This window comes from Artibeus jamaicensis, unplaced genomic scaffold (assembly GCF_021234435.1).
Source record: "Artibeus jamaicensis isolate MK-2021 breed Jamaican fruit bat unplaced genomic scaffold, CSHL_Jam_final contig_233, whole genome shotgun sequence".
NCBI classification, from domain to species: Eukaryota; Metazoa; Chordata; class Mammalia; order Chiroptera; family Phyllostomidae; genus Artibeus; species Artibeus jamaicensis.
This window is the reverse complement of record NW_026521486.1, coordinates 2,807,083-2,830,039: the sequence shown is the minus strand read 5'-3', so window position 1 is coordinate 2,830,039 and position 22,957 is coordinate 2,807,083. Positions and strand designations below refer to the sequence as shown.

Sequence of the window (22,957 nt, the reverse complement as noted above, 5' to 3'; positions counted from 1 at the left end):
CGGCCCACCGCCTCCGAGGGAAGCGTGAGATGGCCGAAAGTCTGTGTTGGTCCCTGCCCCCAGGTCCTGGCACTGAGGTCCCAAAACCCTAGTACGTTCCTCAGGGATCAGAGCCCGCGGAGCATCTTTTGTTCTAATGAGTGACCCCTGGGTGGGGCGTGGCCACCAGGCAGACCACACCAGGCAATAATATTAGGAGCTCGGGACGTTAGCCCCACCCCACCCTCCAGAGGGGGCCGGACAGGGAGCCGATGGGGTGTGCCCAGGTGACGAAGCCTCCCCAAAACCAACAGTATGGGGTTCGGGGAGCTCCCAGGTGGGCTAACACATCCACGCACTGGGAAGGTGACGCACCCCAACTCCGTGGGCACCGAAGCTCCCAGACCTCGCTCTGTGTACCTCTTCCTCCGGCTGTTCATCTGTATGATCGTGTTCTTTAAAAGACACGCCGGTTTTCCTGAGATCTGTGAGATGCTCCAGCAAATAATCCAATCCCAAGGGGCAGGGCGGAAGACCTTCCGGGATGTAGCCAAATGGGACAGGAGTTACAGGGAACCTGGGGACCTACAGCTGGCGAATGGCATCTGAAGTCTCGTGGGACCGAGATCCGACACCATCTCCAGACGGCGGGGAACCCCACACATCCGTCGTCACCAACTGGGAGCATTTCAGTCCTGAGCAGGTGAAGGAGATGCACAGGAGGAGGAGCCGTAGGGTTCACACTCAGCAGGCGAGGCAGCTCATTGTGCCCATTTCACAGAAAGGCACACTGAGGTCCCCCACACCAGCGGCTCTATTTGAGCCGGGGGTGACTTGGCCAGGACTCCCGGTCGCTCGCCTACAAAAACCAGGGACCCCACCTTCACAGGACAGGCAGCCCTGCCAGCACCACCACCACCTGGGGGCGTCCTTGTCCACCCCTCAGAGGTGGCAGAGGGCACTTTCAGTGTGTCCCCGTGGAGATTTTGCGAGCACCTGGTCTGTGCCTGGCACCGTGTCCCATACCAAAGGTAGCACTGGCAGGGCTTGGAACTGGCCGAGGGGGGACAAACCCATAAGAGTTTTAATTATAGGGGAGGGTTGCTTCATTTGCAACGCACGCTGAGGCCTGATGGGAAACATGCCTGATGCCTCCAGGGGATGGGGCGGGCGCCCCATGGGAGGTGCCCTTTCACCCAAAGCCTGAAGGTGAAAGGAGGCGCCCAGATCAGCAGGGAGGGGCAGCCTGGGAAGAGGGCGGAGCCGCAGCAGCGCCAGGAACTGGTGGGGCAGGAAGCCGGCCGGGGCGCTGAGCCCCAGTCCCGGGTCTGGAGGTTAAGGCGGGGTCAGGCTGCGGTGGGTCCGAGCCTCTGAAACCCCACCGGGCACAGGCTGTGAGGGCTGGTTGAAGGGATCTGGGTGCAAGCAGAAGCGAAACGGTGTTACAACGTATTTATTTGCAATCTGCTCATCTCCCCGCCTAGAGGTCGAAGCTTCCCACAGCCCCATGACCTGTGAAGTGGACTGACAGAAGGATGGACGGAAGGAAGAGGCCAGAGGGCTCAGGTGGTGACGATGCTCACGGCAGTTCTTTCCATCTGCGGAGACTGCTTGCCGGCCTGGGGCAGCTGCGCCAACAGGCTCTGGGGCCCCTGAGAAGTGCTGCTCAGGAAACCCAGAGAGGACAGACACCTCTGGGACAGCCCCATCCCAGGGCATCACTGCTAACAACTTAGCGCTTCTCTGAGGTCTTAGTCTCACGTTTTACGTCATCTTGATGCTATCTCCCATAACATTTTGACTCACAGGATTTTTTTAAAAACTTATAAAATTTAGTTCTGAGGGTTTTAAAATTTTATTTATTTATTTATTTATTTATTTTTAGAGAGAGGGAAAGGGAAGGAGAAAGAAAGACACATCAATGTGTGGTTGCCTCTTGCACGCCCCCTACTGGGGATTTTACCCGAAACCCAGGCATGTGCCCTGACTAGGAATAGAACTGGTTACCCTGTAGTTCCCAGGCCCCTGCTCAATCCACTGAACCACACCAGCCAGGGTTGTTTTTTTTTTTGTTTTGCTTTTTAAAACCTCACCTGAGGATATGTATTTTTATTGATTTTAGAGAGAGGGGGAGGGAGAGGGAGAGAACTTGATGTGAGAGAGCAACATCGATCAGCTGCCTCCCGTATCCCCCTGACCAGGCATTGAACCCACAGCCTAGGTACGTGCCCTGACCGGGGCTCGAACCTGCAGCCTCCTGGTGCAGGGGACGGCGCTTTAGTGGAAATGCGTAAGCACCTCCCTGTGTCACTACAAACGCATCGTAAACCTGGTTCTAGTGGCTGTGTCTCGTCCGGAGGAAGGATGTGTAATCACATCATATTTAATTCTTGTTGGGTATTTACATGGTGCCCATTTCTCTCAGCTCTGACTAACCATGTGAAGGTTTCCCAAGTTCTGGAAGGTTCCTAAGCATGGGACCCCAGACGTGGAACTGTTGAGTAAGCTCCCTTCCTGACAGGCCTCCGGCAAGTTTGCAGGGGCTGGTATTCCTGCCAGAGGGGTCGCGCTGCCCTGCGTTGTCCAGCCGTGGGCAGACTTGTCATCGTTGCCTACGATGTTGCTGACCTGAAACTTGACAGGCGCTCACCATCCACCCGCCCACAGGATGACGGTCGCCTGGGCGTTTGGTGGCGGTGTTCCTGCCACCCAGGAGTCGTCCCCTCCGGGCCGTCTGGGGCTGGGGCAGGGAGAGGGGGAGGACAGTCTGAGGAGCCCGCAGATCCAGGTCTAAAGCCATGGCCAGCTGCTTCCTAACCCAGACAGGGACAGTGGGAGGGTCAGGACAGAATTTGAGGACAGTGGGTGCGGGCAGTGAGTGGTCACTGCATTCGTATCTTTCATGGCTGGTCCCCGCTGGCTGGCCCCCACCGCTGGCCCATTTGGGGTGGGCGGTTGAGGGGGGGATGCCACACCCTGACCCAAAGCCACTCCTGCCTCCTCCCAGAACAGCACCAGATCAAACACGCTGGGCTCCTGGACGTCACTGGCGACTTGCCTATTCCTCTGTGCCTGGCAGATGTTCCCATGTAACAAGAGAGACCTTTCTATACTCGCATGTCCCTCCAGCAGCCGTGTGGTTTGGATGCTGAGGAGAGAGGGGGTTTGTGCAGGACCCGGTGTCTCAGAACCTCTTCCTACTTGGGAAGCCCGGGGCCCTTGGAGGGGGGACGCCCAGCTCCCTTTCCAGAGGGAAGGAGGGCAAGGGCCAGCTCCAGGCCGGGGGCCCCTCGTGGAGAGGCTGCAGTGTCCGTCTGTCCGTCCACTCACTCACCTGCTCACCCACTGGCCCGACGTCTGTCCCATTCTTGGCGTTGGGACTGGGCTGGGGCTGGGGACAGAGAAAGAAGTCAGACAAAACCCTGCCGCCAGCTGGGGTCGGGGGCTCTGGGCAACAGAAGTCGGAAACATGTCGTCGCGTACACACGGTCGCTGAAAACACATTCTCTGAGCATTTCCCATGGCTCTCAAACTGCTGGGACAGTCCGTCACGCAGACTGTGTGAGCTGGGGCGGGCTGCGTCCCCGGCCCTGTGGGCCGAGGCAGACGGGAGTCTATCGAGGACCAGGGCCACTCCGGGTCACACTCGGGCTGCCAGCAGGAACTCAGGACCTGGACATCAGCCTCTCAGACTCAGCCCACACTCCACGGGCGGAACAGGGAGGGGGATGTTCAGCCACCAGCCTCCCCTCCTCCCGAGAGTCTCAGGAGAAGGCCCCCTGAGCCCCTGGGGCAGGGAACGCGTGCCAGCACCTGTCGGGGAGCCGGAGAGCCGGTTCCGGCCCATGGCTGAGGCAGGAAGCAGCTGTGGGAAGCCAGGGCGGGCGGGGCAGCCACTCAGCAGCCCGCTCCAGGAAGCCAGGGTGGGGGTGCTGTTACCCTGTGGGGCCCGCACTGGGCCGAGCCCAGCTCCAGGGCCTGACAGCCCCGCTGGCCACCCACGGCCCTTTTCTCAGCCTGCTCCGGTCCAACAGCCGCAGGGAGGTGGCGGCTGTGAATGCAGAGGCTGGGAGCCCTCCCAGAGGTGGCTGTGTCCCCAATGGGTGGCCCTGGACAACCAGGTGGGGAGCTGTAGGCAGATTGCTGAGCGAGCTCAGGAGACAGCTGGGAGGAGTGAGTCCACCATCTCTAGCAGCAATCAGGCCTGAGCGAGGCTGCCGTGAAGGCTGCACATGCAGCAGCCTCATAAAAATCCCAGCCCCTGTATGAGGTCCCCGCCCACGTGGGAGGGACTGTCGTCCCCTTACCACAGTGGAGGAAAGTGAGACCCAGACAGTCCAGCCACCTGGCATCTCAGAGGCCACCGGATGGCCCTTCGGGTTCAGGCGTTGTCACCCCCACCTCTGAGAGGCCCGCAGTCAGGGCCCATTTGTCGGGCGCTCCTGGTTTCATCCCTGGTCCCTCCCCGGCTGTGGCCCTGGGTCCTCAGGGAGCACACGCTGGCCTGCGTCCAGGCCCACCTTTTCCAGGTGGCGGGATGGACAGTGTCCCTGCTGCATGTGGGTGGGGGCCGGGAGGGGGCTTGACTACCAAGTGCTTTCCCTACGTGAGTTTGTTTACTCCTCACAGCCACTCACGCGTGGGAGGCTCGTGAGTGGCCACAGGCCACATCCTGGCTGCACGCGGCCAGGTACCCATTCCATCCCCATCTCACCAGGGAGGCCACTGAGGCTCACGGAGCCCGCGCCTCCTGCAGCAAAGCCCACCCAAGTGTCAGTCTTCTTTTATTTATTTATTTATTTATTTAGGGGGAGAAAGAGAGGGAGAGAAACATCAATGTGTGGTTGCCTCTTACACGCCCCCTACTGGGGACCTGGCCTGCAACCCAGGCATGTGCCCTGACTGGGAATCGAACTGGTGACCCCATGGTTCACGGGCCGCACTCAGTCCATTGAGCCGCACCAGCCAGAGCAGTGTTCTGTCATCTGTTTGTCACAACCCAACAGCTGCAGGGCCTCAGTGAGGATGAGTGGGAGTAGCCCTCAGGGTCACTCAGGGGCCAGTGGGTCCAAAGGGCACCCCTGACTCCAAATCCAACCTAAAGGGGGGAGCAGGCAGAGCTCTGGGACCCAGCTTGCTCGTCAGGCAGAGGACAGCTCCCGGAGCCATCTCAGACCTCAGCCAGCCCGGCTCCTACAGCCTTTGGGGTCTCAGCTCCAGCCCCCTTTCAGGCTCAGGGCCCCCTAGTACTGGAACCCCAACCCCCCCCCATAGGTCAGCCTGCTTGACTGAAGGCCTGGTGGGGCCTGGGAGGGGCTCGGCAGTGCTAAACACGGACACAGGGGCTTGGGGGGGGTGGGGGCGGAGCCTCTTCAGGCCCCTCCTCCCCCAGCTCCTCCCTTGGCCCCTCCTCGGACGAGCCTCTCTGCCACCTGCCGCTCCTCAAGGTCCCCACTTGTTGCCTTTCTCTTTGTTCCTTGATTCCCACCCCGAGATTGGTCCAGGGCCCTCCTCGGTACTAAACTGAACCATCCGCTCAGCTACAGGCTCCCCCCGCTCCCTGCACAGGAACTGGAAGGGCAGAGATGTGCTCCATTGCAAGCTGGCCGGCGAGCCTGCCGCATGCCGTTCCACAAAAGCTCCCTACAGACGCGAGTCACCTGATCAGAAACAAAGGACAGTCTAGGACTCGTGGTGGCAGCGGGAGCCAGGAATCAGCATTTTTACGCACCAGTTCCCCAAGCCCCGGTGCCCATAAGGCAACGCAAAGGGGCCAGGCGGCGCCTGCCACTCGGAGGAGGAACCCTGCACCGGGAACCGGAATCTTTCACGGCGGCGGCGAGCAATCCTGCCCTTTGCTCCGGAGGCGGAAGAGCTGCGTGTTTCCAGACTGTTCACCAACCCTGTGTTGCATAGTGTCCCCCCAAATCACGTCCCCCAGAAAACTGTGCATGCGATCTCATTTAGAAGCAGGGTCTTCGCCGATAAGCGAAGTTAAGGGGAAACCCTCTTGGACTGGGGCAGGCCCTTCGTCTCCTACGACCGAGGCCCTTGTCAGCAGGAGGAAGTCTGCAGACGGACACTGACTCGGAGGGAGGGGGCCGTTGTGAAGTTGGGGGCAGAGACCAGAGGGATGCGTCCACCAGCCCAGGTCCACCGTGGGGTGCCAGCCACCACCGGGCCCTGGGGGAGGCAGGAAGGGCCCTCCGCTAGAGCCCTCACAAGGAGCCTGGCCCTGCCGACCCCTTGATTTTGGACTTTTGGCTTCAAGAACTGTGAGACAATGCATTTCTATTGTCCTAAGTCGACCAGTTTGAGACCATCTGTTACAGCACCCATGGGAACGAGTGCGTCCTGTACGAAGTCCTCGAAAAGAGAGGCAGGGACACCGGGCAGTGGTGCCTCGGACACGACACCCCCGAGACTCGGAAGGAATGTCCCCCCCTCCCCCCAAGCAGGCCTGCCGACACCCACCCATCTCTCCTGCCTTTTTTGGCCTTTGGAGGGGGTCACACCCCCGCAGAGTCGGCTCACCTCTGCCAGCGGCCTACCCTGCCATCTCCCCTCCTTGGAAAGGAGATGTTTGTGCCAGCTGTTAAGACAATTTGTAAATGCTTACAGTGTAACATAGCTACAGGTCGGGTTTCCACCCCAAATTGTTTGCAGAGGGGGCTCCGCGGGGTTTCAAGAGTTAAAAAGCCGGACTGCCTGGACCTAGCCCTCTTGGCTGGCAGCTCAGAGGAGGGCAAGTGCTTGCCCGGAGTCAAGAGAAAGTCTGTAGTAGCCGTTTTCACAGACTCCCGATTTAGCCTGTTTCCGCCTATCAAAGCGAAGTCAGAGCCAAGGCCGGCCCTGCTGGGCTCCGCTGTGGGCTGAGCAGGGCTGAGCAGGGCACAGCGGGGCCCAGCCAGGTGGGGACAAAGCGCATTTGTAAGGAGCAGCATCCTTCCCCCGTCCCCTCCCCCTGCCCCACAGAAAACTCGGCCACAGACCTGACACCCGCCCCTCCCACCCAGACCACTTCCTCGGAGATTTCCATCAGCGGCTGAAGTGCTGTCAGGCCAGCGTGTCACCTAGAAAACCTCGTGGAAAGGGGGGCCCCTCTTTGGCTGTCTTGCTCCCCACAACTGTGCTGGTGCCTGGGCTGCTCGCTGACCCCCCTCCCACCCCCTTCATTCCAGGTCTGCTCACTGGGTCCCCACCGTGGGCCAGAGACAGGGCATGAAAGGCTCGGCAGCCGGGGTCTGGCCTAAGCCCCAGAAAAGGGGACTTCGGCCTGATTTCCTTGTAGGGATCCCGAGACTCGGAGAGGCAGGTCTTCAGCTAGAAACTGGCCCTGTAGGTAAAATGGGGGAAGAAGTGAGGGGGGAGGGGACCAGAGAGGAAGGGGCAGTAGTTAGCAGGCGCCCTTGCAGGAACCAGGAGACACAGCCATCTCGTGGGCTGATTCTATAAGTGTCTGTATCTTTCCCTGTCTTTGAGCAAGTTGACCACTCTGTACGTCGTAGAAATGACGGTGACTCGAAGAGGCTTGCCCACAGAGATGCAGAGGAATTGGACCTGGTGGCCTGGGCCCCCCACCACACGGAGGAGCCAGTTTTGTGCCTGTTAGCAAATTCCCTTTGGCCTTCCTGATTGCACACACGCATGTCTGCCCTTGGCTTTTCCTCTGAATTACTGTGACACTCTACCGGCCTTCCTGTTACTTACTGAGCTAACTGTGATCTTTGGCAGCTGTTCACTTAGTGTTTATGTGACAATCAGTTCACCCTCCAACTCAGGGACCCCTGTCTAGGTCCGGGCATCTCCTCAGACTCCGGGGGTGCACCAGGACCCCAGAAGAGAGGGCTCTTTACAGCCCAGACTTCTGGTTCAGAAAGCTGGCCAGGCCTGAGAACTGGCATCCCTACCGGGGCCCCGGCACTGGGGCTGTGAGCATCGCGCCTCACCCTGCGCCAACCCCGCCGCCACCATTCGGCCCGCGCTGTCCGCTGTGGTAACCCCAGCCCATGGCAGGGCCTCAGAGAGGGGATCAAGGTCTTGTTATCCAGCCCTGATCCCCCCACCCCCGGCCCTGCTCTGAGCCTGGCACAGTGTTAAAGCTCAGAGTCCAGTCTCCCTCCCAGGCAGGGTCCACTCTCCCATGGGCTGTGTTGAGAGCAGTTAAGAGGCAGACAGAGCCCTGACTGGTGTAGCTCAGTGGACTGAGCAGGGGCCTGCGAACCAAAGGGTCGCCGGTTTGATTCCTGGTCAGGCACGCGCCTGGGTTGCAGGCCAGGTGCCCTGTTGGGAGCACCTGAGGGGCAACCACACACTGATGTTTCTCTCCCTCTCTTGCTCCCTCCCTTCCCTTCTCTAAAATTACATAAATAAAATCTTAAAAATAAAGAGTCAAATATGAAAAGAGCTGTTGGCTGGGGTGTTATGAAGGAGGCTGTGTCCCCTTGAAAAGCACAGTCCCACCCCACCCCCAGCGGGCAGCTGAGAGCAGGCTCCGGGGGTCTGCGGGCACCTCTGAGAGGCCCCAGGTACGCCGCCGCGGGGGCAGTCGGCCACCTGTCTGGGGTTCTCCTCCGGGGCAGTCAGCCCTGCTCCCCCCGGGAGGATGGCCCTGCCCCAGAGCTGGTGCAGGTCGCCAGATGAAGACCCCTGTGACCAAGCTTCAGCTGAGCTCCCCAGCTGTCTTCTCTAGCAGGCCTCATCCTTGGGCCCCACCCCCACGGGCCAAGCTCAGGAGAGCAGGACCCCCCACCCTTGGTGTCTCCCCTCAGTGAGTTTCCATCCTCTGACCCCTCACTCCGCCAGGTCAAGCCCTGTCTCTCTCCCTGTTGCAGTAGTAAAAGTGGAATAAAGCTTTCCCCGCTGGTTTTAACATTCAACAAAGAGAATCATGTCTCCTTCACAAGCCCTACTCTCCAAGGCGTTGCTGTTCTGCGTGACACCGAAGGCAGTGAACTCGGATGAAGGCCCGCAGGCCCGAAGCCCTGTCTCCCGGGCCCCCGTCCTCGGGCGCCGCCTGCCCGGGTCTGCCTGGCCGAACCCGCCCAACCTACGGACCTCGCCTCTGCCTGTGCTTCCTCCCGCCGTTTCAGCAGCCGCTCATTCGTTCTTTCTTCTTTTCAGCTTCACCCAAGGACATTTTTTTTCATTGTTTTTTTAGAGAGGAGGAAAGGGAGAAAGAAACACTGATTTGAGAGAGAAGCACTGATTGGTTGTCTCCTGTATGTGACTGGGCCGGGGGTCGCAGGCACCCAGACTTGGGACTGGACGTGCCCGCCTGGGGATCAAACCTGCAGCCCTTCTGGTACAGGACGACGCTGCCACCAACGGAGCCACTTGGCGAGGCCCATGCATTCATTCACACACTCACTCGTTCTAAAGTGTGGCACAGCACCCCCTGCGGGGCTTTGCTCTCCCCGGAACGCCATGGGCCGGTCTGTATAGAGATGCCCACATGCCTGTCGCTGCCCAACACCTTGCCTCCTCCTGCCAGCAGCACCCCAACTTTCTTCTGAGAAATTCCCCCGTCCCCACTCACAGCTCATGAGTTTGGGAGGTAGGGAGGGGAACTGATTCTATCTCCCGCCCCCAGGGATGGGCCAGGGACCCTGGTCCGTCATCACGGGACACAGCGAGGGGTCCAGGAGTGGCTACAAGACACCCTCAGGCCAAGGAGATTCAGCCCAGGGTCCTCGCTGGAACCCACTCTTTCTCGGGAGGTGGTGAGGCTGCAAGGCTCGGGGTGCTAGAAGGCCCAGTGACATCCTGGGGGCCTGGATCCAGCAGTTCCTGCAGCTCCCTCTCGATGTACCCATTACGTGAGCGGATGCATTTCCATTCGCAGCGTGTGTGAGAGGCTGTGCAAGCCACGAATGCAGAGGGGAGAAGCAAGCACTTTCCGAGCCGTTGGCATGATCCCGGTCAGTTCCACACATTCTCTCTCTTGAATTTCACAGCAAGAGAGTCTTACCTTTGTTATATAAAAATAAAGAAGTGAACTAAGTCTCAGAGAGAAGTGACTCATTCAAGGTCACACATGAGCAAGCAACAGCCCCTTCCAGCTAAGTCCCCTGGTGTCCCGTCAATGACCCTTTCCCCAAAGAAGTTTCTGGGAACTTCCAGACATGAGAATTCACATGTCCATACTCAGATGTTAAAGCGACACCAGCAAACCACAGCATCCAGCGCTGTTCCAAGACCTGGCCTGCTTCTGCCCCCCCACTACCGTTCTGGGACCGAGAAGGGGTCTCGAATGACAGCGAACACCCCAAAGCCAGAAGGGACGCCTCACAGGGCCTCTTTGGGTCACGGATCCTGCTGTGTAACTCAGGTAAGTGTGTTGGGGCCAAGATTCCCATCAGCAAGAGTGGGAGATTCAGTGAAGGAAAGAACTCTTGTCTGGGGTTCGATTTGGAGGGTTTGGCCGTTTTTCCATCTGTTTTTGTTTGGGGACTCGTTTATTATTTTTTTAATTGATCCTGGAAGCCCATCCAGGACACCGCCAGGACAGGCGGCAAGGAGTAGGGAACTGGCGTGTGTGCATGGAAGGGAAATACCCGGCTGGGTGTCCTGCGCCGTCTGGCGGTCTCCCTCCATTTCTCGGAGTGGAGTTGGGCAAACCCCAGCAGGCAGGGGGGAGGGTGTGAGCAAAGGCCGGAGTCAGGAAGCGTCATGGGGGGGATGGGGGGTCACAGAGGGAGGCAGGCACCGGCACACAGCCTGGGCCAGGCAGTCAGAGCAGGCTTATCCCGGGGTGCTGGGAAGCTGCTCGCAGGAATGAAGAGCCAGCCGCAGGGGTGGCCGAGGCCGCCTGGGGGGGGGGGGGGCGAGGCCCTCGTGTGAGGCAGGGTAAGGCAGGAAGGGCTCTGGGGAGACTGCGAACAGGACTGAGTCAAGCCAGGGGCCAGGGCGGGGAGATACAGCCAGGATGTCAAGCTGACCGGAAACTTCTTTCCATTAGGACACAGAAGGATCTTACGGTAACAACAAAAAAAGGAAAAAACCTGGATAAAAATTGAAACAATATGTTTCTATGGGGCATCCAGGAGGGCTGGGCGTAGGAAGCATGGGCTGAACTCCAGGGAAGCCCAGCCAAGAGCCCCGGCGGCTGCGTGCCCGCGGCCAGCTGCCCGGCAGTGTGCGGGCGGGAGGAGCCAGGCGGGCAGGGACGACTGGAACCTCGAAGCCGCCGTGACAACGGAGAGAAGGAAATGTGTTTCGCTTCCACCCACCTTAGGGCCTTGGCTGGGCCTGTGCATCAGGAGGGCGAGACAGGTTCCCGAGAGAGAAACCAGCAGGGTTGGTGAACACGGCATTGTGCCTGAGTAGCCAAAGGGGTGGCTAGAGCTTGGGCCTCTCCACCACCGTAGGGTGTAATGAGCAAAAGGGACTTCCGGCTCCTGGGGAGGGTGGTGACGGGAAGGTGACCAGGAGGAGTGTGGGAAACAGGTCGGGTTTGCTCCGCAGATTCAAACGGGCGCCTCCTCCGTGGACAAGCTGGTAAGACACCCCCTTTTCCTGGTACTGAGAGCGGCTTCCAACATTTAGGGAAGAAGTTTATAAAAGCCCCTTCAGAGACCAGAGAAGCGGGGAGAATATCCCAAACTGTTTTAATGAGTTGGAATTACCCTGGAACCAAAACTTGGCTGGGACATTATTTTTTTTTTAAAGAGAGAAAGAAATTACAGACCAATATTGCTCATGAATATATGTGCAAAATCCTCAACACAAGTGTAGCAGCAACATACAAGTGATAATGAACTGTGAGGAAGTGGCCTCCGCCAGAACTGCAAGACTGGCTTGCTCAGTATTCCAAAACCAGTCAATGGCATTTACTTCATCAACAAGATAAAAGATAAAAATAATCATGTGATTGCAATAGATGCAAAGAAAGCGCGTGAACAAATTCATTCATGACCAAAAAAGAAAGATTGTTAATGTTCAGCAACTGAGGAATGTGAGGGACCGTCACCAACAGGATCGAGAAACTGCAGAAAAACCCTCGGCGAGCATCGCGGGAAATGGGGAGAGGCTGACGTTTTCCCCAGAGGGCCAGGGGGGAGTCAGGCTGCTCACTGTCCCCCACTTCTACTCCACTTGTCCTGGAGGTCCTGGCCCGTCTCCAGGTGCCAGCGACAAGAACGTCCATCCCTGCAGACGCCCCGCGGGGCCTTGGTGACGGAGGGTGAGTTCTCCCTCACTGAGTGGGGTCGAGGAAGTGGGACATGGCAGAAAGCTTTGGGGCTGCTTCTGCCGGGGAGGCCGCCCAGGAAGAGAGCTATTTTAAGGCCAGCGGGGCCTGGGTTTCCTGTGGAGGCCTGGCGGACTCTGCCTGGAAATCGGAAAGCGGTGATTGAAGACAGATTCTTGGCGGGACGGCCTGGCTCACTGGCCTCGGGTGCTTGGGCCAAGTGCAGGGGGTAGGCTGCCAGAGGCTCCAAGTGTGCGCTGGGGGGCGGGGGAAGGGCACTGGCTGTGTGTGAAAGGCCTCACTCCTGCTCCTTTCATCCCCAGTCAAGTCCCCAGCAGAGGGGAGGGTGCATGAGTGGTCTCAGGAGTGGGACCTCACTGGTGGTTGGCAGGCTGGGCCCTGCGGAGTTCGCCCTCTCAGGTACCCCCCCCCCCCGCTTTGGTCCAGCACCTGGGGCTCAGCCCGAGACCCTCTCGGACAGGCACCAGGCCTAGGGGCTCCGTGTCCCAAGAGGTCCGCCCTCTGTGCGGAGCTTCTGCTGACCTCCCAGGAGGAGGGCGGTCTGTGTGTCCAGCTCCCCAGGGCCCTTCCTGGGTTCTCAGGGTCACACATGTTGTCAGGCCAAGTGGCAGAATCGGTTTCCGGATCTGACTTTTATACCCCCACACCCCCCATCCCCCATCGGAGCTCCCAGGGCTCCCATCGGCATCCCAGCCCAAACTCGGAGCCTGGCACGAGTGAGGCATGCGGACAATGCTCCTCGAATTGAACTGGACTCGGCCGTGCTGTGACCAGTGGGCCAGCAGTCCCGGCCGCTGCTGAAGACAGGGGGCCTGGTTTTCAGCTGGGACCAGTGCTGGGCAGACGAACCTCGTGGAGGAGCCAGACCAATGGAAGGAGAGCCAGGAGGCCCGCAGCCCAAGGCCAGAGCCCCCACCCCTCCAGCACAGCCTGGTGCACAGGTGTGAGACCCAGGTGTGGGGCCCAGGTGAGGTGCACAGGTGACGCATGCATCCGTCAACTCGCCCTTGGGTGCTGACATTGCACAGCACTCTGCACAGCCCATGTGTCACTCGCTGAGCACTCGCTAAGCACCCCTCGGTGTAGCCCAAGCTGTGGGCAGCACCTCTGGACCTGGAGCTGAAGGCCAGGCTTGGCTTCGGAGGACTTTCCATTCCAGGGAAGGGGAGGAGGAGAGGAACATGCTCTGGCAGCTACAGCTGTCTATCGTGGCCTCAGGCCAGGCCAGCTCCTGCCCAGGGTGCTGGCCCTGGGTGAGGAGGGACCGCCATCTGACAGAGCATCAGAGACAAAGGTCAGTTCTGCGCTGCTACAGCACAGAAGGAAAGCCAAGTTCACGATGGGGAAATGCATGCAGCTGTCATGTTATCGTCACTCAGAATGCCGTATTTCCCTTCAAGTGCAAAACGGCGCTACCCAGCACCTGCCTTTTAAGTCTGCAATCACAGGTCAGGTCTGGAAGACCAGTAGCCCCTCACGCAGCCGTGGGGGCAGGGCGGTCACCATGGCAGTCAGGTGAGGCCCAAGCTGGCTCCAGGGTGGACAGTCCAGTGAAGGGGGCTCCAGGCAGAGGCGGCAGCTGCTCCCTAGCCGGCCCTTCATCCCACCCCAGCTTTAGAGGGATTTTTGGCTCTTTCTACGGGAGCTCTGGGGTTTGGTCAAGGCCTCATCTTCCTCCCGTGCCCCGAGCTTGCGGGAGGGGCCCGCAGAAAGAACCCCGTGGGCGCTGAAGTGCCCGCTGCAGGCGGCCAGCTTGTCCAGGAGCTTCAAGACTGGGGAGGACCTTCTGAGTCTTCCACTGTCGCAGGGGACTTGTGTTCTGTTTTTCCCGTTATCATGTACGTCATTGTACGTGTATGTCCTGTAACACCGGAAGCACGCCACGGGAGCAAAGTTTGTGCTGGAGCACCAGCGGAGCTCACAGCCCAGAGCCCCGGAGGGAAGGTGAGGCGCAGAGCGGGGCTCCAGGCGGGAGCTGGCGGAGCTGCGGGACGCCCAGCGCCCCTGCCCGGCTGCGCCCATGGCTCTCCCATGGCTGTTCTAACTCACAGCTGCAGCGTCATGGGCTCCAAACCACACAGACTCCCCCGCTTATGGTTCTAAGGTCAATGGTCGACCAGGTCGTTCTTCCAGAGGCTCCGGGGAAGGAGCAAGGTCCCTGCCTCGTTCTGCTTCTAGGGCCCTGAGTTCTGGGGCGTGAGGCCCCTTCCTCCATCTTCAAAGTCGGGGTGTAGCATCTTCCAACCCTCTCTGTTTCAGTGGTCACACCGCCCTTCCTCATGCTGACCTTCCTATGAGGTTCTTTCTTATGAGGACGCTTGTGTTGACAGCGGGCCCCCCAGATAATCCGGGCTCACCTTCCCACCTGAAGGTCCTTCCCCCTCGAGGCTCCTTTCGCCTTGAAAGATAATGTGTTCACGGGCTCTGGGGACTAGGACGTGGGCATCTTTGGGGGGCAGTGCATTCACCCCAGCCTGGCACACGGTTTGTCCCTGGGCAAGCCGAGGCACAAGGCTGGCCTGTGCCCATCTGCGTGTCCAGAAATCCCTGCTGTGCAGAGAGCCCTCGGCATTTGCATGTCCCCCCGACCCCCCGCCTCGCCCCAGTCCTGCTGGGGCAACTCCTGGGGTTACAGGTGAGTTGAGTGGAAGGTGCAGAGGTTTCCCAGGTACCCTCCTTGCCCCACCTGCTCACAGCCTCCCCCACAGTCACTGGGTGTTGTAATTGATGAGCCTACACAACACGTCATTGTCACCCAGAGTCTGCAGTTCACGCTAGTGCTGGCCGCTGGCGCGGCGCACTCTGCGGGCCCAGACGGACCTGTGATGATGCGCACCCACCACTGCAGCACGATCGAGAATAATCCCACTGCCCCCAAACCCGCTGGGCTCCACCTGCTGGTCCCGGTGCCCCCCCCCCCGTCCCCGGTGACCACCGCTGACTGTCTCCACAGTCTCCCCTTCTCCAGAATGTCGTGGAGTCGGAGTCACACGGTGTGTGTGCTTTCCACAGGCGTTTAAGTTTCCTCCGTGTCTTTTCGTGGTTCGAAAACTCATTTCTTTTTAGTGCTGAATACTTTTCCACTGTCTGAACGTACGGGTTTCCTGTCACCTGCTGAGGACATCTTGGCCGCTTCCAAGTTTTGTTGGTTGTAAATCCAGGTGCAGCTCTTTGTGTGGAGACGAGTTGCAGCTCCTGTGGGTGACACCAGGAGCGAGCGAGCGGGGCCGCGTGGACAGAGGGCGTTCAGGTCTGTGAGGAACGCCGGCTGCCCTCCACCACAGCTGGGCCTCCTGAGTCCCCACCGGCAGCGGCAGCGAGCGAGTCCCTGCTGCCCCTCGCCCCCGTCAGCGCCTGCTGTCAGCCCTCCAGGTTCCGCCCTCCTGCTGGGGACACAGCACTGTCTCCCTGCTGTTGCCACTTGCGCGTTCCACATGGTGCAGGATGCGGGCCTCTTTTCACAGGCTTATTTGCCACTTGTTCGTCTTCTTTGGTGAGATATCTGTTCAACTCGTTGGCTAGGCATGTTTTATAGCCTTGCTGAGCCTCAGCTTCCGATTCTAGAAAGTGGCAAAGATCATATCTGTGTCAGTCAGGGTCCCAGCATCAGACAGAAGGTCCCCGGGTGGTCCAGACAAGAGGCAGGACTAAAGGGACTCACAGAGGTGGGGCCGGTTAGGGAGCACCCAGAGGCTAGCAGTTTCGGGGAGCTGCCATCCTTGGGGCTGGAGGAACAAGCAGAGAACTTGGGGTTTCACGTGGAAGCTGGGGCCGCTGGGGGGCTGCAGCGTGGCTCAGAGAGCCCATGGGAAGTGCAGGGAAGACCCTGCCCCCAGTCCGCTCCCTGACATCCATTGTCATCCGCCTTCCATTGACCAGAACCAACCAGGCGCCAGAGCCAGGTACAGTCCCCCAGGGTGGGCACAGAGCCCAGCAGCAAATGGGTCTGAGGGGACAGGGGTGCCACAGGTGACAAGTGACCAGCACCAGTCCTTATTTGCTCATTCCTTCTTTCCATAAACATCTATTAGGTGCCTTCTAGTTGCCAAACGCTGTCCGAACCACCGGGCACACTTGGGGTGAAAAAGACACACAAGTCCCCTTTCTCAGGGAGTTTGCATCCTACTGGACAAACTAAACAATAAAGAAATAAGCAGCTGAAGACCATACGGCCAAGTCCAAGTGTAAAGAGGAAAGAGAGCAGGGCAAAGTCAGGGATGAAGGGGAGGCTATGGCAGACGGTCTGGAGGTGGGCACACTCACCTGCGTGTTGCCCCCACTGGGCTCTGCCCAGACACCCTCTGCGCTCTGGGACTCCCTGGCCTGTGACTCGGGTGGACTCACCTGCCCAGGACCCTAGGGGACGCCACCAACCCGCTTCCTGTCCTGGAATGCAGTCACCAGGAAGGCATATGCCTGGCCTGTGCCCTGTTAGCACTCTTCCTGGGGACCAGGAGGCTTCGCTTCAAGTACGCACGGTAGCGGTGGGGAGAGGGGGGTGGCGGTAGATGTGTTAGTACTGAACACAGGCAAAAATATTTGCACAGCGGCATGTCCAAACAGTCCGTCACCGCCTGAACACTGGAAGCCCAGCCAGGCCACCTGGCCCCAGGCAGCTCCTGGCTTCCTCCACCCGGTACTGACAGGTCCTCAGAAGGTTCTTATTCCAGGGGCCACCTCCAGCCCAACACGGTGTCACCAGGGGGTCTTTGTAAATGCAGGGGCGGGTGTGCCCTGCTGGAGAGGTGGGGAGCTGGATCCCCCCCCCCCCCCCCAGCCCTGGGGCCTCATCTCCATCCACCTTTTCAGGGCTTGGGAACCACCAGGAGGGCTTGTTGAAACCCAGATTCTGTAAGTCCGGGTGGGGCCCAAGAATTCGAATTTCTAACCCAAGCCTGCGGTGCCCTTGGCGAGGTCTAACCTTAGCCTTGGGCTATTTAGATGCTGGGTGCACTTGTTTGCTGCCTCTGTCTCCTAAGTCCACATCAGGGACTGGAACTGACGGCCGATTTTCCCTCCGGGTTCCCAGCACCCCGCAGGCCGGGGCTTGGGGAGGGGGCGCTCAGAGGACGTTAGAGGGCCCCGCAGAGTGGGTTCCTGGTCAGAGAGCTGATCTAGGCCACTGTGGTTAGCGGGACGACCCCTTCGGCAGCGGGCACCACCCACAGCCTGCGCAGTGCACCGGGGTGGGGAATCCGTGGGGCGGCTCACGGCTCCCAGCTCCGGCGGGTCCAGCCCCCAGCGGGCTGGGGTCGGTGGCTGTGGGTCCGCGGCCCCACCGGCCGCCTGGCGCGGATCTCCCCGCAGCCCCAGGGTCCCGTAGCCGTGGCTGCGCCGGGCACCCTGCGCGAGCAGGGGAGGCGGGGTGGGGCGGGGCCTCAAAGTCCCCCGCCCTCGGCCCCTGGCTCCGGCTCTGCGCGGTGGCAGCAGCGGCGGCGGCAGTGGCGCGGGGACCCAGGTGAGTGGCAGCGAGGGTCCCGGAGGCCCGCCGGGGGAGGGGGCCGGGTGAGCGGAGGGCCACAAGAGCGCCGCCGTGGAGGGCGGGGGCCTGGGGCTGCGCGGGCGGAGTGGCGTGCGCGTGCGTTTGTGTTGCGCGGAATGCGGAGACTGGGGTGGGGTGGGGTGGGGTGGGGTGGGGTGGGGGGGGGGGGTCCACCTTGAGGAGGTTCCACCCTCTCCCACCTGGTCTCTCCCGGGACCCCCCCAGCTCATCTCCTCTCCCAGTCTCTCTCTTGCCCCCCGCCCCGCCCCCCTGTTCCTACCTGTCCCCGAGTTTCTCTGGGTCTCTGTGGTGCGTCTCCGCCTGTCGGTGCAGCCGCCTGTCCAGCGCCTCGTTCCCTGATCTTCTCCCCAGACACTGCCCGCTCCCCATCCAGGCGCTCCCTCCCTTTCCACTGCCCCTTTCACAGAGCAAACAAAGATGGTGAGGGAGGGAGACACCTCCTTTGACAGTGTCCTGGCTCAGCGCGGGGCCCCACCCCTCTGGCCTCTGGCAGGGGCCTCCGCCACCTTCCTGCAGGGGGCTGACCCTGCAGAGTGTGGGGGTGGACTTGGACAGCAGGCCCCAGGGAGCAGGGGGGGGTCTGTGCCCTCCAGCCTGGGGACACCACCTCCCACACACACCTCCTGACAGGCACACTGGCCAGCTCAGCCCGGTTAGGGCCTGGGCCTCTGGCACAATCAGGTCATGCACGGGGCCCTGCTCACGTGTTCGGCCGACACTTTCTAAGATTTTTTTCCCATGAAGCCAAGGTAGGGAGCACTTGCAGGGCCGGAGGAGGGTCGCCGCCCGGGGGCCCTAGGGTGTGGTCAGCGCCTTCCTGCCTGCAGCCCCCATTTCCCCCATCCTCAGCTGGGCATCCGTGAGAGGCTGCCCTGAGGTCTCGGGCTGTCCAGGTGACTAGTGAGCTCTTGGTGATGGCCTGGCTCTACCCCAGTTCCCTGGGCTCCCAGAGGCCAACCCCTGGACTGCCCCTGGAGGGGGAGGGGCTCCCTCAGGCCTCCTGCGTGGGCCCAGCCCCCCCTTCCTGGAGGGCTGGCTGGGGGCCATGGGAACAAGTCCGGGACTGCTGCCTTGTCCTGCCCCTTGCTGGGCTCCTGTCCTGACCCCGGAGGGGGTCACCAGGAATTTGCATTTTCCAACCCACCCCTCCCTCTGACTCATGTTGGGATGTGAGCCCCCCTGGGCGGTGGCCGTGGACAAGGGGACAAGGCCACCTTGTATAGCTCTTTCACTGGCAGGCAGGTGGGGGGGGGAGCCAAGAGGGTCTTATCCCAGAGTCTGCAGCCCTGCTGCCTGGGGAGTGTGTTCTGTGGAGGCGGGCAGAACCGGGGTGGCACCCAAGGCCTGCACTGGCCGGCTACAGGGCCCTGAGCAGGTCACTGTGCTTCTCTATGGCTCGGTTCCTCACAGAAAAATTGGGAGTCACACTGCCCACCCCCTCCCGGTAGTGGGACACAATGCCGACACCTCGAGAGCCCACTGCCCAGGTGGGGACGCCAGGCCCCCAGGTGGTGGGCACTGCATGTGTGGCTGGCTCTTTGGACCCTCTGGGGATGGGAACGGCCTCTCGGACTTAATGTCTCACCGGCGGGGAAGCGGTCTGTGCAGAAACCGTTGTTAGCTAATGGACTTCCTTCTTCCTAATGGACGGCCTAAAAGGCCTGGCGGCGGCCAAGCGGAATTGTCCGGTCAGAGTTGGGTGACGTTCGGTGGGCCCAGGCCAGGCTGCTGGGCCGGCTCTCTCGCTCTAGGCAGGCTCCAGGCGAGCCGTGTGTCCCAGGGACTCCCAGCAGAGTGCGGAAGGCAGAGACGTAGCTGAGAGCCTGGGCTCTGCCCCAGAGCCCGGGTCGTGGGTGTCGGTGGCTGTGGTCGAAGCCCTCTTCCAGGACATCTGTGAGGACAGTGCAGCTCTCAGGAGACACCCTCAGAGGGACAGAGAAAGCCACAGCCTACCGAGTTCACTCGCAGGTCTCTTGGGCCTGGCGGTGGCCAGGGTACCCCCAGGGAGATGGGGAGACCCGGGTGGGAGGGGCTGATGCACAGGGGCTACTGGAGAAGTGGGGGAGCCTGTGGTCCTCAGAGTCCAGTGGCAGGGCCACACAGCTGCTGTGGGGTCAGAAGCCCAGAGTGGCCCCCAGTGGCTCAGCCTCGGAGAAGGATCGGCCGTCTCCTGGGTGAGAGGCGGGAGGCGTGAAGTAGAACCTTGGATGTTGTAAGGACTTGAGTTAGTGGGACAATGAGGTGGCTTCCCCCCCAGTGACAGTGCAACCCTCTTTTCTTTTAACCAAATCCCTCTTTTATGTCTAAAAATCGAATCTTGGTTGGGAGTGCCGCGTGGGATGGGGGCTTTGAAGTCTGCCTGTGAGCAGACTTCCTGGGTCTCTGATGCGGGAATCCCTGGCTCCCGGGACTGGAGCCGCCCACGGGCCTTGGCCCTGGCCTTGGCCTGTCGGTAGCTCCCAGGGAGGCCCAGAGGGGCAGCCCAGCTGGGCCAGGGAGGAGCGGCAGATGCTGGGGAGCCCAATCAGGCCCACTGCTGTAAACCTCTGCGGTGCCATTGAGCAGCTGTGTGGCCTTGGGAGAGCCACCCAACCTCTCTGAGCAGGAGGAACAGACTTGGAGTTGGTCCCGGCACCGCCAGGTGGCAAGTGCCCAGGCCGGGCCCCAGCTGAAAGACCATCGAGAAAAAACATCTGCGGTTTATGTCTGCTGGGAGTGCTGCTGTCCTTCGCCCTGACTCTAAAGCCTGGGTTTGCCTCTTGAAGGCAAGCACCTACTGTGTGCCTGGCCTGTATGAAGACTCCCCCAGGCGCTGTGTCATGCACCCCACCCCCAACCAGCACAGAGGGGATCAAGGCCAAGGCAGCCAACAGATGGGCACGCTGAGGCTCGGAGAGGCCAGGGGCTGCCCGGGCTTTCTTCACCCCTTGTAATACGAGGAGCACATGCCCTGTTCCACAAAGGCCCAGCAGCTCCCAGATAGGGACGGTGACCTGCTTAGCGATGGCCGCCCAGCATCCTGCCCTGTAGGTGTCTCACCCTTTGCCGTGGACCGCATCTTGGCTCGGTGCCGCCACCGCGTGGACAGTGATGTAAAAGGCAGGTGTGGACCCCTGAGACTAGCCCCCAAGGCCCAGCAGGACAGCTGCTCAGCCCCGATCAACAACCCACCCCTTCACCCCTCTGAGTCTCAGGAGGGTCCCTGTTCCACAGTGAATGGGGGCTAAGACCCCCGTGTCACAGGGCTGCTGGAGGAAGAAGTGAGGGGTTGTGATGTCACATCTCTGGGAGGTGGCAGGGGCTTGAAACTTGGCAGCTGCGCTTACTGTTGCTGTTTGGGTCTTGTCGCCCCAGGGAAAGTGTAGACCGTTGCACACGGGAGCCAGGCTCTTTGCGTTCGCAGGCCCCACCCAGGGCACGCCCAGTCACGTTTACTAACCCGATTCCTGACCTCTGAGCCTCCAAATAGAGTGTCTCCTTATGGGCGGGGCACCAAGACAGTTACACAATGTCATCTTGTCCCCCACTTCCACAGCCATCAGCTCCATTTCAAAACAGGGTCAGAGAGGATGGTGGTCCTGCCCAAGGGCACACAGCTGGAAGGGGAGTCGGGAACACTCCCTGGAGGAGGCGGCAGTGGCCCAGGCCAGCAGGACTGGGCGTTTGAGTGGGCCAAGGAGCAGAGAGCTGGTGTGTTAGACATGGGAAGAGGGAGATGGGAGCCCTCCGTGGGGCAGGCCTGAGCCCAGAGCCCAGCACCCAGCACAGAGTGCGGGTGAGCGTTTGCTGACCTGAGCTGGCCTGAAGTCACCGGGGGACAGGAGTGAGCTGGCTGCCTGGGCTCCTGACCTCACCCCTCACGCACCCTGCCCACCACTTCCTTCTGTCTGGGCAGGAAGGGGTGCTCCTCGGGCTCGCAGGCTGCAGACACCTTCGCAGGGACCACTCCGTGAGCAGTGACAAAAGATTCATCAGACACTGGCAGCTGGGCTTCCCCGCGTGGGACAGAGCCGGGGGCAGCCCCCGCCCCAGCCTGCAGCCTCGCCGAGTTCCGCTGAGTCACGGGGAGCTGGGCCCCGCCTGCCTGCGGGCTCCTCGCTCCTGTGCCCTTTGCCCACATGGGTGCCTCCTAATGTGTAAGCCATTTGACCGCCCGCGAGGCCAGGGCTCCCAGCGAGGTTAGTGCTGAGGATTTCAGAGCTCGCCCCACGGGAGGGCGCAGGCCTCGGCCAAGGCCGCACAGGCAGAGAAGGCCAGAGGGCCAGGAGCTCCCTGCACCCACCCCTGCAGGGTCACACCTCCTGACTCCTCACGGCACCCCAAAAGGTAGGTGGTCCTTTTGTGCTTCCCTTGAGGTGAGGACACGGGGATCAGAGCTGGGTGCAAGATGTCCCATCTCCTGGCTGCTGGTGGCCGAGCAGAGGTTTGGCCCCAGTCTCACCCCTGTCCCTGCCGTGCCGAACTCAGTTCTTGCCCTGAATCAGGCCTGGTGTCTCTCCATCTCGATCCGAAGTGGAGCTGTGACTTTGCGTTTGTCGTTTTGATGTCCAGAGTAATGGCTACAAAAAAAAACACAGTAGCAGATGGCCTCTTCCCACCGCCCTGCGGAGCGGCAGGAGGACGGGCTATCAGGTGCTCTTGCTCGCTCATTCATAAAACACGCTCTGGTGCACAGGCCAGGGCATGGGGGCGCTTCGCTGTGGGGTGGGAGCCCTCGGAACCAGAGGGCCAGGTTCGGGGCCTGGGCCTGCTCTCTGATGACGTGCCTGCGTGTGGCCTCTGGCAGACTGCTCCGCCGCCCCGAGCCTCGGTCTCTGATTTGTGAATTGGGGGTACGTGCTTTCTTGAGCGAGGGTCACGCCTGTGTCCCTGTTCTCTGTCACATCCGTCCGATGGGCATCATCGATTGGCCTTGGAACGGGTCTGGTTTCCAGAGGCCCCAGCAGGCTTGGCGCGATCCGCCCTCCAGGAAGGAACCTGGAGCTGGTGTTCCGGGGGCCTTTGGATCTGATGGTGGGAGGTGGGAGTTTCTCCTAAGCTGACTTCTGCAGGAAACTGGCCCCTGGAGCCACGGTCACTGTGAGGGGGAGCCGGTCGGTCACACACAAACTCTGGGTGTGAATCCTGTGGGTGGCTATGGTCTCCTGCACCCTCCGGTCCCGGACCCGGGTCCCTGTGGCCCCCCTCACTGCCTGCCTGTGCACGCAGGTCCTGTCCCTGCCCACCCTGTGCCTTCCCCTCCGCCCTCAGAGCCTCCCCCTGGC

General features: G+C 60.8%; 1 protein-coding gene across 2 annotated transcripts in view; it reads left to right on the top strand.

Moving 5' to 3' along the window:
- The first annotated feature begins 17,564 nt into the window (after positions 1–17,564).
- Positions 17,565–22,957, top strand: part of PRR5 (proline rich 5) — a 45,578-nt gene continuing 40,185 nt past the window's right edge. The window contains exon 1 of one of the 2 annotated variants that reach the window (XM_037160345.2): positions 17,565–17,648. The gene's annotated coding sequence lies outside the window, so the exon portion shown is untranslated. Of the gene's footprint in view, positions 17,649–21,872; positions 22,020–22,957 lie in introns of those variants that run through there. The other variant, XM_037160344.2, reaches the window with a different exon arrangement.